Raw genomic sequence first — 11,747 nt, 5'->3', positions numbered from 1 at the left:
TGGCTGCTATGCACTGTTCAAATTCAAGCACTGCTTTTTTTGTCACTTGCTTGAGATGGTTGGAAGATTTATTCCGCTTCTTCCTGTTGGTGTCTGATTTATGCAACTTGTAATCCCGTTCAGCAGTTTGACGTTCCTTCCTGGCAAGTCGGACCGCTGAAGTTTCCCAAATTGCACTTTTGGGGCGGTTCTTCTTTTTCTGTTTACATGGCACTGATGCTGCACATGCTGCCCATATTGAGTCCAGGATACTCTGGAGTATAGTATTCACATCTCCAGAGTTGTAGAATTCACGCCAGTTTGGGTGCTGTAGTTCAGTGTGGTACAGGTTCCAATCTGCTCTCTTCCAATCGAAGGAAGCAGTTTGGAGATGGTTCAGGTTTTTGTTGCCCGCAAGAGCCAGATTGGCGATGATCATAGCATGATCAGAGTCACCTAGAGGTTCCTCCGTAGTGCAATTGATAACCGCTTCAGGAGTTGTGGTGAAGAGCAGGTCCAAGGTGTTGTCGCCTCTTGTTGGAGAGGTGACTACTTGTGACCAGTTTGAGTCCAGTACAAGCTCAACAAAATCGTTTGCACTCTGTGGCCAATGGAAGGTTTCCCAATTGATCTCAGGATGATTGAAATCACCTGCAATGAAAACATAAGTGGCTGTTTTCCTGGCAGCAGCTCAGAGGATATCACAAAGCTGTGTGTCCCGATGGTAATTTGGGGGACGATAAACAACACCAAGCAGGAGTGTTGACATGGTCATACGTACATCACAGAAAAAAACTTCTTCTTGTGATTCGTTCAAATCGGCACAAGGAATTACTGAAAAATTTGAACGAACGTAGACCATCACACCACCACCACGGTGGTTAATGCGGTCCTTGCGGAAGAGGTTGTACCCAGTGATGTTGAAAACCCCATCACAGAGTTAGGAATGCGCCCATGTTTCCGTGACAGTGATGAAGTCAGGGTCAATACTTCCAACGTAGGCGTTGAACAAATGAATTTTGTTGCACAAACTGCGAGCATTTAAGGACAACAATTTGTACCCTGCTTGCAGTTTATGATGGTGTGTAGAGGATGGCAGGTTGTTCAGGTTTAGTTTCCCTGAGTTGCGGTAGTTTTTTTAGTGTCAGTCATTGTGGGTAGAGAGCACTCAGACCAGCTGTTATCTCTCTTCCACGTTTCACCCGTCTTAACAAATCTCCAGATTTGTCCATCTTCACGAAGACTGAAGCTTTCCTGTAGAGCTGAGTTCCGGTTCAGGGAAGCCGCTACACATAGCTTCGGACGTACATCGGATGGTAAGCCTGGGCATGTTCGGAGGGTCGTCCGATTTTCACGCCCAGCTTTAACTGAGGCCAGATGGTATGCGGTTGCCTCAGCGTGGTCTGGAAAAGACAGCTTGATGAGCCTGCGTTTTGGGCCAGGTCGTCCAAGGCGGAGAGCACCTGTTGGGGGAACGCAGCCTAGGTCTTTGGCTGAGTTGGCAGCAAATGCCTGAAGATCAGCCATGTCTTCTGGCACCCCAATGACAATAACTTCACGGGTAGCAGAATCCGTGGTCTTAGATGCGGCAAGAGGTACAGGTACAGGGAGGTTCTTTAGCAGAGCATTCCGATAAGACTCTTCATTGTGGAGTCCAACCTGAATGCTTGCTTTTATTCCTGCAACTTCCCCTCTTAAAGCACAGATCGATTGTTGCAGTTCTGCAAGAACTGCACTGGTCAATTGGTGTTGTTGTTGTTGTTGCTGCTGCTGCTCTGGTTGTGGTTGATTTTGTTGTTGATGTTGTTGTTGTTGCTGCTGTCGTTGCTGCTGCTGCTGCTCTGGTTGTGGTTGATGTTGTTGTTGCTGCTGCTCTGGTTGTGGTTGATTTTGTTGTTGCTGCTGTTGTTGTTGTTGTTGCTGCTGCTGCTGCTCTAGTTGTGGTTGATTTTGTTGTTGCTGCTGTTGTTGTTGTTGCTGCTGCTGCTGCTGCTGCTCTAGTTGTGGTTGATTTTGTTGTTGCTGCTGTTGCTGTTCCGCCTCCTCCACGGGAGTGGCAGGGGGAGACACAATCGTCGGTTGTGGAGGCACGCAGGCCTGACACTGAAAAGTCCAAGATTTAAGCTGAACCATCTTCCAGAGTCTATCCATCATAGCATTATGATGGCTCTTTTTTTGGCCTGGGATCTTCTGAAAGTCCGTGGCACATTGGAGGCAGACAGAGATGAGGCATGTCCCACATTCGACCCAGCGATTACGGAACGTATTTTCGGGTTCCGTATAGATGTGGCAGGTGTGATTTTCTGGGCAGTGTTCTATTTTGGAGCAGCGACCAGTCTTATCGCACGCCGCTATGGATTCCACCATGGCATTCTGTTGCTTCTGGTCATCCGTACAGACAGAAAATGTAAACAACAATACGATAAAAGTAAAATATGTTTTTGATTCGTTCTTTTTTTGTGTATATTCCTTTTGTTCTTAAATATTGTGTGTGTATATACACATGTTTCGTTCTTTTTTGTGTATATTCATTTTTTTCTTAAATATTGCGTGCGTATACATAAAAGGATTTGTGCGTATGTTTAGTGTAGACACGGAGAAAGTTTGTAAACAGAAATGAAATCAGTGATTTTTTATTTATTTTTGCAGTGTAGTCCGTCACATTAAATAGTGTGATTTATTTTCACTCTGCGCGCATATATATGTGTGCTACAAGTATCTATGTATGTATGTCACTGCTTTATAAATTTTGGACGTACTTACTGTCGTTCAACGTTTTCTTTTACCCTCAACTACACGTGGTGAATTCTTCCATTGTAGATCTGTGGTGGTTATCTTCGTAATATTTTCTCTTTAGTTTCTTTGCCAAATTGATTATACCCTAATCAAACCATTTGTTTGTCTACTTGTGAATGTGTCTTTGTTTTAATAACCTTGTATTTTCCTCCTTTCCCTTTTTTATTCCCATATTATATGGAACTTCGGTGGACAGCTACTCTAAAACTCCATTGTTTTTCGCCAATATATGTTGCTGAAAAAATCATGTCTGTGTTTGTCCCTCACCACCACTTGACAAGCAGCATTAGTGTGTTTACATCCCTAAAACATAGTGGTTCGGCAAAAGAAATCGATAAAATAAGTACTAGGCTTTAAAAAATGAGTCTTGTGTTGATTTGTTTGACTTACCCCCTTCAGAGCAGTGTCCCAGAATAGCCACAGTTAAATGACTGAAACAAGTAATGGATAAAAGAAGTGAACATAAACAACGATTTCAGTGATGAATTTACTGTGAAGGCATGTGTCCACCAGGGTCCAGTCCTCAGTCCTCTCCAATCCCTCTTAGTCCTATAAGCCATTACAGATGAGTTTAAGACTGTCTGCTGAAGATCTACTTCTCATTGCTGAATCTATAGGGGAATTAGAGGGGAATTCCAGACATGGAAGCTAAACCCAGAATCAAGAAGATTTAAGGTAAACCTAGCAAATATGAAAGTGTTTGTAAGTAGGAAAGAAAACAGGATGCTGGTACCCTCAGGGAAATAGCTTTGTTCAGTATGTAGAAAAGGGATAGGTATAAACTTCTCATGCTGCACTCAATGTTAGTTAAGAACACACAAGAGATATTGCAGAATCCCAGGCAGGCTACCAGAGAACATAAGCTTCATATGTGATGTATTCACTGGAGTAGTATTTTCTATCAACACACCAGAAATAGAATCCCTTGAATGTCTGAATGGCTCACTAAAAGTAGTTGATAGCTTTTGTTACTGAGGTGATGTCCTCGACAGTTACTCTGAAAGTATAGTAGCCAGAGTAAAAACAGGTTAGAAAAAGTTCAGGGAACTACTGTCACTGCTGGCAATGGTTTTTTTTTTTTCTCTCAGAGAGAAGGACTGATTGTGTGATGTCTGTGTGACAGAACTGGCATGTTCCAATAGATGTAATGTCAGTGTGAATGAAAGTCAAAGAACTACTGAGCTAAAAAAAAAACTGGGTTTAAGAGGAATCAGGTATCAGAGAAGATTGCACTGGAATGGGCATGTGATGTGTATGGAAAATAATGGCAAATTATGTGTGAAAGGGGGCAATTATACATTGGCTTACTACTTGCTATCCTCCAGGCCAACATCTTTTCCATTTTGAGAAATCTATATATATTGTGAGAGGCAAGATTCTCCATTAATCTCATAGCTGTACAACAGATAAATCTTCCTTACTAATGGCAATTGATCTTATTCTTCTATTAACAAACCTAATCATCCATTTCTCTATACTTGAGAAGATAGAAATTGCAAAACTATTTGTTCAAAAAATCCAATACTTTTGTACGTTGGGTGCACTGGAAAGCAGCTCCTGGACTGAGAGGCTTTTCTAAATGCCTCACTTTACCTAACTTTCACCTAATCATGTTTTTTCACTTTTGTAACTTTTGTTCTCAAACACATTCACTAGATCACTAAACCTAATAGCTTCAGTTTCACACAACTTCCTTTATATGAGTGTAGTGAGGCCTGCTGGAAGTTCCCTCATGCGCATGAGCAGAAAACTAGCAGCAGTGAAATCCCCTCTTTTTGCTGTCTTGAACGCCAGCAGCTGAACAAGACAGACATGTTTTATCAGCTCTCTCAAGCTGCTACCTCATGGCGTGTCTTCGCTATGCTTGAATGGACAGGATTGGCTCACTCCGCTTGACTACTGTGATAACCTCTTAGGCTGCCGATTCGCCCAGAGGAAGAAATGTATATATTGCGAATCAAGAAATAAATATTTATACTGTTGAAGTTAATCGGAATTGTTAACTCTTTCCTTCGATTAATATTTAATGTAAAGGATGCAAGCTGCACCCCTCCAGTGTGGGGACCTCCCATTCTGTTATATGAGCATCAAAATTCTCAAAATACCTTGCCTTTCCTTTAATCTTTCTTTTACTTGTTTCAGCCATTGGACTGCGACCATGTTGAGGCACCACATTGAAGGGCTTAGTTGAAGAAATTTACCCTTGTACTTATATTGGTAATTATTTTATTTGTCTCTTTGTCCAAATTGCTTATTACAAAGATGTAAACAAACCAACACCAGTTGTTATGCAGTGAGCATAAGCAATGAACACACACATGCAAACACATACGCGGGGGCACTGAAAAGTTCCTAGCTTTGGGTAAAAGAAAACACAGGACGATCAGTTATGATTTTATTCAACATATTCCCCTCTCAGAGTCACACACTTGCTGCAATCTCTCAGTTTTCCTAAGGCCTGTGAAAGAACTCAGAAGATTGGGCCTCCAGGCAGGCCTTTCGCGACACCCTAAAAGCCAGAAACTTTTCAGCCCCCCTTCATATACACAGCAGGCTTCCACACAGATTCCATCAACCAGATTTTACTCATGAATCATTGGTCAATCCACAGCTATAGTAGAAGACACTTACTCAAAGTGCCATGCAGTGGGACTGAACCCAAAACTATGTGGCTGCAAAGCACACAGTCATGTCTTGCCTATTGACTAATCTTAGCATTTAAACCAGCCACATCTAACCCAAATATTCGACCTGTTTCATTCTCAGACCAGTCAGATCTGGCCTCTCACATCGACTTGACAATATCATTCTAAAAACATACAATCATATTATCAAAATGTCAAAGCTATGACATATATGGGAGGGGGAGACCCCAATTCAGTCATGAATGACCATGGGATTGCACCTAGAAAGTTACTCTCCGAGGCACAGGTCTGGGCAAGATTGTTTGTGGGAGGCCAGCAGTCACCTATGCGTACCAGCCTCTCCTCTCCATACCACTGATGTTATCCAGTGATGTCGCAACTCATTTCTACAGCTGAGTTAAATGGAGCAATGTGAAATAAAGTGTCTTGCTCAAGAACACAACACACAGCCTGGTCCGGGAATCAAACTCAACAACCTCATGATCGTAAGCTCAAAGCTCTAACCACTGAGCCATGCACCTTCAAAAAGGTATGAGATAATGTGTGATTAATTAAAAACAATGTGAATAAATAATCATCACATTTGACAGAATAATCTGAATGCTTGAGGGTTAGAGTTCAGCTATTGGTCTCTGACCTTACAACACCCACCTTACGTTCCCTGGCTATGTCACCTTCCCCTGCCGCCATTACCACATCACACTTTCTGCTGTTACTCATACTATTTGACTCAACCAACCACAACTTGCTTGATTCAAGCAAGACTGGACTGTTGAGAGCAACACATATCTCCCAACTCTTCAATTTTCCTTTTTTTCATTTGGGAAAAGGGGATTTTTTCCTAAAGTACAGAATCATTAAACAACCGTCTATCTTTTACTTGTTTCAGTCATTAGACTGTGGCCATACTGGGGCACCACCTTAAATAATTTTAGTTGAACCCCAGTACTTTACTTTTTAAGCCTTGTACTTATTTTATCAACCTGTTTTGCTGAACTGTTAAGCTGTTAAACTGTGGGGATGTAAACACACCAACACTGGCTTTCAAGCAATAGTGGAGCTAAATACAAACACAATGACACACACACATTATTTATATATATATATATATATATATATATATATATACACATAAATGTGTAATGGTGTTTGTCTGTGTGCATGTATTTGAGGTTACTTTAACTCCTCCCACACAATTCAACTGATTTTAATGATTTTTGGCACATAGGTAGAGCACATGTCCTGAAGTTCATACAAGGATGGAATTTTTCGAAAACTCGATAATGCTCAGTTGGCATTCATTTTTGTGAGCTCAATCAGGCATTTGAATGGAAATTCCCATAATGATGTTATTTTTCCTGCAGCTTTTGCATTTTTTGTCCAATTTTGATGAAAATTGATGAGTGAGTGAGGCTCATGGCAGTGAGTTGATGTCAGTATATGGCATTGCTAAAAAATCGATAATTGTGCCTAAACTGGTTTTAAAAAATCAATAAGCATTTTGCATGCAAATACCCATAGGGATTTTATTTTTGGCCGTAATTTTTATATTTTTCATCTGATTTTAATGAAATTTGAGATATAGGTAAATTTTGTGGTAGGGGAGAGGCTAAAGGTTTTAATTTAATTCCTCCTCCGCCTGCCACACATCCTGCAACAGCCTGATGAATCAAATATTACATATTAATGGGTAATAGTTGGCGTGGGGAATGTAGAAGATTTCAATACAAGGTCAGAGGTGGGCTTAACATCAACACAGAAAACATGAGCAATGCTGGGTCCAACAGCTGGTATATATATATAAAGTTTATTTTCCTTCAGAGCCATCTTCGATGTTTATCCCATTCTCCTTCGAAAATATGCCCCCTCGTTTCCTACCGTATTTTTTTCATTATTTATCTATTTTCTTTCTCTACCGTATTTTTTTTATTATTTATCTATTTTCACTCATTCTCTCTCTGGCTTTCATTCAGTTTTTATCTAATTAATTATTTCTCCCCCTCAAATATAGTATTCAAACTAGTTGCTTCGATTTTCTCTCTCTCTCTCGTGTTTCCGTCCCCCTCCCTAATTCCCCTATAAAAGCCAGCCAGCGATCGTATCCCATCCCCATTCACTCGCTACACCTTCAGAGAAAACACAGACTTCCAAAAATGGCCAGTTAAGTCAAATCTCATCCTGCTCTTTTCATATTTTTAAGCGTTTTGTTTGGATAGCTTGATCTGTTCTCCCTTCGTTTCTCTTCTCTAAACATGGCGACTACATGCATTGCATTTTTAAAGTTTATTTTCCTTCAGAGCCATCTTCGATGTTTATCCCATTCTCCTTCGAAAATATGCCCCCTCGTTTCCTACCGTATTTTTTTCATTATTTATCTATTTTCTTTCTCTACCGTATTTTTTTTATTATTTATCTATTTTCACTCATTCTCTCTCTGGCTTTCATTCAGTTTTTATCAAATTAATTATTTCTCCCCCTCAAATATAGTATTCAAACTAGTTGCTTCGATTTTGTCGCCAACCCTCCCACCCCCACCACCAATACCGGAAGTTTCTACCCAAATACCGGAAATTGCCCCCTCCCACTAGCACCTATGAAGGGTTTATCTGAACATATAGCGCAAAAAATTGTGAAAAGTATGCAGGTTGTAGTCGAGAGTTTCCATATGAAATCTGCCAAATGCAAGCTTTCTTTTCAGGTACATGACACGGCTGTCCCTCGTCCCAGGGTCTCTGATGCCCACACCTCCCAAACCCTCAGAGTTGGCACGCTCAATGTTGGCACATTGAAAGGTAGGTCTGGCGAGATTGTAGAGCTGCTTGAACGGAGACGTGTGGATGTATGCTGTATCCAGGAAGTAAGGTGGAGAGGAGGTTCCGCTAGGCTCCTCACAGGCAAGGAACACAGGTACAAGATTTTCTGGGCAGGGAACACTGACGGAGTCGGGGGCGTGGGTATACTTCTTGCGGAGAAATGGGTAGGTAAGGTAATCGAAGTAGAGTAAGCGACAGAGTAATTAAAATTAGATTAGTTCTTCACCATAGGACAGCTACCATCATCTCGGCATATGCCCCTCAACCAGGGCTACAGGAAGGACAAAAAGACCAATTCTATGACACCCTATTGCGGACTACCTCATTGACAAATGACAGTGACCTTCTCTTCGTGGCAGGTGATTTCAATGGACATGTTGGACGACATGTCGGGGGCTTCCATGGCGTCCATGGAGGCTACGGTTTTGGCTCTCGAAATGAGGAAGGAACCAGGCTGCTGGAGTTCTGCGATGCAAATGACCTTATGGTCTGCAATACCCACTTCAGGAAACCCACCTCTCACCTAGTCACCTACCGTTCTGGCAGACACACCAGCCAGATTGACTACATCCTTGCCAGAAAAAGGGAAAGAGGGCTGATTATAAATGCCAAAACCTTCCCAGGCGAAGAATGTACTCCCCAACATAGATTAGTAGTTAGCGACTTCAGGATCAGAGCTAAATGGTTGCCCAGAAGAAGACCAGCTTGGAGGAGAAGGGTCTGGAAGCTTAAAGATCCTGCAAATGGACAGAGATTTAGAGACATACTACTCGAAGCCTCTGACGAAATAGAAGGGGATATAGCTTCACTTAATGTGGAAGACAACTGGAGATTCCTACGGGACAATCTGCTGACAGCCACTGACCAGATCTGTGGATGGAGCAAAGTACCATCTCGACCCAGAGTAACATGGTGGTGGAACACTGTGGTTGACAGGGCTATTAGACAAAAGAGACAGGCTTGGAAGGACTGGAAGAACGGTGGTAGCAGGGAATTGTATCAGACAGCCAAAAGGGAAGCTAGGAGACAGGTTTATTTAGCCAGAGGGGAAGCGGATAAGAAAAAATTTGCCAATGTTCTGAGCCGTGAGGATGAAAGACTTGAGGTATTTCGTGTTGCAAGACAGTGTGTGAGAGAGAATCGTGATGTGGTAGGAGAGAAGTGTGTTCGCATGGATGATGGTTCACTTGCGCTAAATGAGGATGCAAAGAGAGAGGTTTGGAGATGCCACTATGAAAGGTTGCTGAATAAAGAAAATGAATGGGATAAAGAGAGTCTGCCGAATGTTGACCCAACAGAGGGACCAGCTATCCGAGTTGATAGTTCCGTGGTAGCTAAGGCAATTAGAAGCATGAAGACAGGGAAAGCCCCAGGCCCATCAGGAATTACTGCAGAGATGCTCAAAATATCTGGCAGTGTCGGCTATAACCTAGTCACCCGTATAGTCAACCAGGTGATACACGAAGGAGTCATACCCAATGACTGGTGTAGCAGCATACTAGTCAACTGCTACAAAGGTAAAGGTGATGCCCTGGATACAAATAATTACAGAGGTATCAAGCTGTTGGATCAGGTAATGAAGGTTACGGAGAGGGTCATAGCCCAACTAATTAGAGAGAGAGTTAGTTTAGATGAGATGCAGTTTGGGTTTGTCCCAGGGAAAAGCACCACTGATGCTATATTCCTGGCAAGGCAGCTGCAGGAGAAATACCTAGCCAAAGATAAGCCCCTGTACCTGGCTTTCGTTGACATGGAGAAAGCCTTTGATAGGGTCCCCCGATCCCTCATCTGGTGGTCAATGAGGAAACTAGGGATAGATGAATGGCTGGTGAGGGCTGTGCAAGCCATGTACAGAGATGCCGTAAGTAAGGTTAGAGTTGGCAGCATGTACACAGAAGAATTCAAGGTAGAGGTTGGGGTCCACCAGGGTTCAGTACTCAGCCCCCTCCTATTTATCATAGTCCTCCAGGCAATTGTGGAGGAATTCAAGACAGGTTGCCCCTGGGAGCTCCTCTATGCTGACGACCTCGCTCTAATCGCTGAGTCACTATCAGAACTGGAGGAGAAGTTCCAGGTGTGGAAGGAGGGTTTAGAATCGAGGGACCTTAGAGTCAACCTAGCTAAAACCAAAGTACTAATAAGTAGAAAGTTAGAAAATCCACAAATATCCTCAGGAAGATGGCCCTGCTCGATCTGTAGAAAAGGTGTAGGTAGAAACTCTATAACATGTACCCAGTGTAAGCTATGGACACATAAGAGGTGCAGCAATGTCAAAGGTAGGCTAACTGGGAAGATAGTTTTTGTATGTGGCAGATGCTCTGGAGCATTGACCTCCGAAAATCTGCAGAAAACAACTTCCGTCACTTTCCGGGGGAAAAACTAGAAGTAGTTGATAGCTTCCGCTATCTAGGTGACCAAGTCAGTAGTGGGGGCGGATGCGCTGAAAGTGTAACTGCTAGAATAAGAATAGCCTGGGCAAAGTTTAGGGAGCTCTTACCTCTGCTGGTGACTAAAGGCCTCTCGCTCAGAGTAAAAGGCAGACTGTATGATGCATGTGTACGAACAGCTATGCTACATGGCAGTGAAACATGGGCCGTGACTGCTGAGGACATGCGTAAGCTTGTGAGGAACGAAGCCAGTATGCTCCGATGGATGTGTAATGTCAGTGTACTTACTCGACAGAGCGTTAGTACCTTGAGAGAAATGTTGTACCTAAGAAGCATCAGTTGTTGTGTGCAAGAGAGACGATTGCGCTGGTATGGTCATGTGGCGAGAATGGATGAAGATAGGTGTGTGAGAAAGTGCCAATCCCTAGCAGTTGAGGGAACCCGTGGAAGAGGTAGACCCAGGAAAACCTGGGACGAAGTGGTGAAGCACGACCTTCGGACGTTAGGTCTCACCATGGAAATGACTAGAGACCGAGACCTATGGAAGTATGCTGTGCGTGAGAAGACCCGGCAAGACTAGTGAAGCCATAATCCGTGGCTCCTACCTGGGACGTAGTCAGTCCACCTGTGCATACCTTCCTTCTTGTGACACTTGTGAAGACCTGTTGAGGCAAGTGAGAATCGAATCGAATCAAATCAAATCAAATCGAACCAAATCAAAATAGATGAACATCAATGGAATTTGTATCCTTGTGGTACCAGTGCCGGTGGCACATAAGAAAACCATCTGAACGTGATCGTAGCCAGTACCGCAACGACTGGCCTCCGTGCTGAGGGCACATAACAAACACCATCTGAGCGTGGCCGTCCGCCAGCCCCGTCTGGCACCTGTGTCGGTGACACATAAGAAAACACCATCCGAGCGTGGCCGTCAGCCAGCCTCGTCTGGCACCTGTGTCGGTGGCACATAAAAAACACCATCCGAGCATGGCCGTCTGCCAGCCTCGTCTGGCACCTGTGTCGGTGGCACATAAAATCACCCACTACACTCTCGGAGTGGTTGGCGTTAGGAAGGGCATCCAGCTGTAGAAACACTGCCAGATCTGACTGGCCTGGTGCAGCCTTCG

General features: G+C 43.2%; 1 long non-coding RNA gene across 1 annotated transcript in view; it reads left to right on the top strand.

Moving 5' to 3' along the window:
• Window positions 1-2,028: 2,028 nt before the first annotated feature.
• Window positions 2,029-11,747, top strand: part of LOC115225021 — a 14,110-nt gene continuing 4,391 nt past the window's right edge. The window contains exons 1-2 of the long non-coding RNA XR_005003998.1: window positions 2,029-2,407; window positions 4,918-4,992. This is a non-coding gene — a long non-coding RNA (uncharacterized LOC115225021). The remainder of the gene's footprint in view (window positions 2,408-4,917; window positions 4,993-11,747) is intronic.

This window comes from Octopus sinensis, linkage group LG27, assembly GCF_006345805.1.
Source record: "Octopus sinensis linkage group LG27, ASM634580v1, whole genome shotgun sequence".
In the NCBI taxonomy this organism is placed as follows: domain Eukaryota; kingdom Metazoa; phylum Mollusca; class Cephalopoda; order Octopoda; family Octopodidae; genus Octopus; species Octopus sinensis.
Note: the sequence above shows the minus strand (reverse complement) of the source record. Positions and strands in the feature narration are given on the sequence as shown.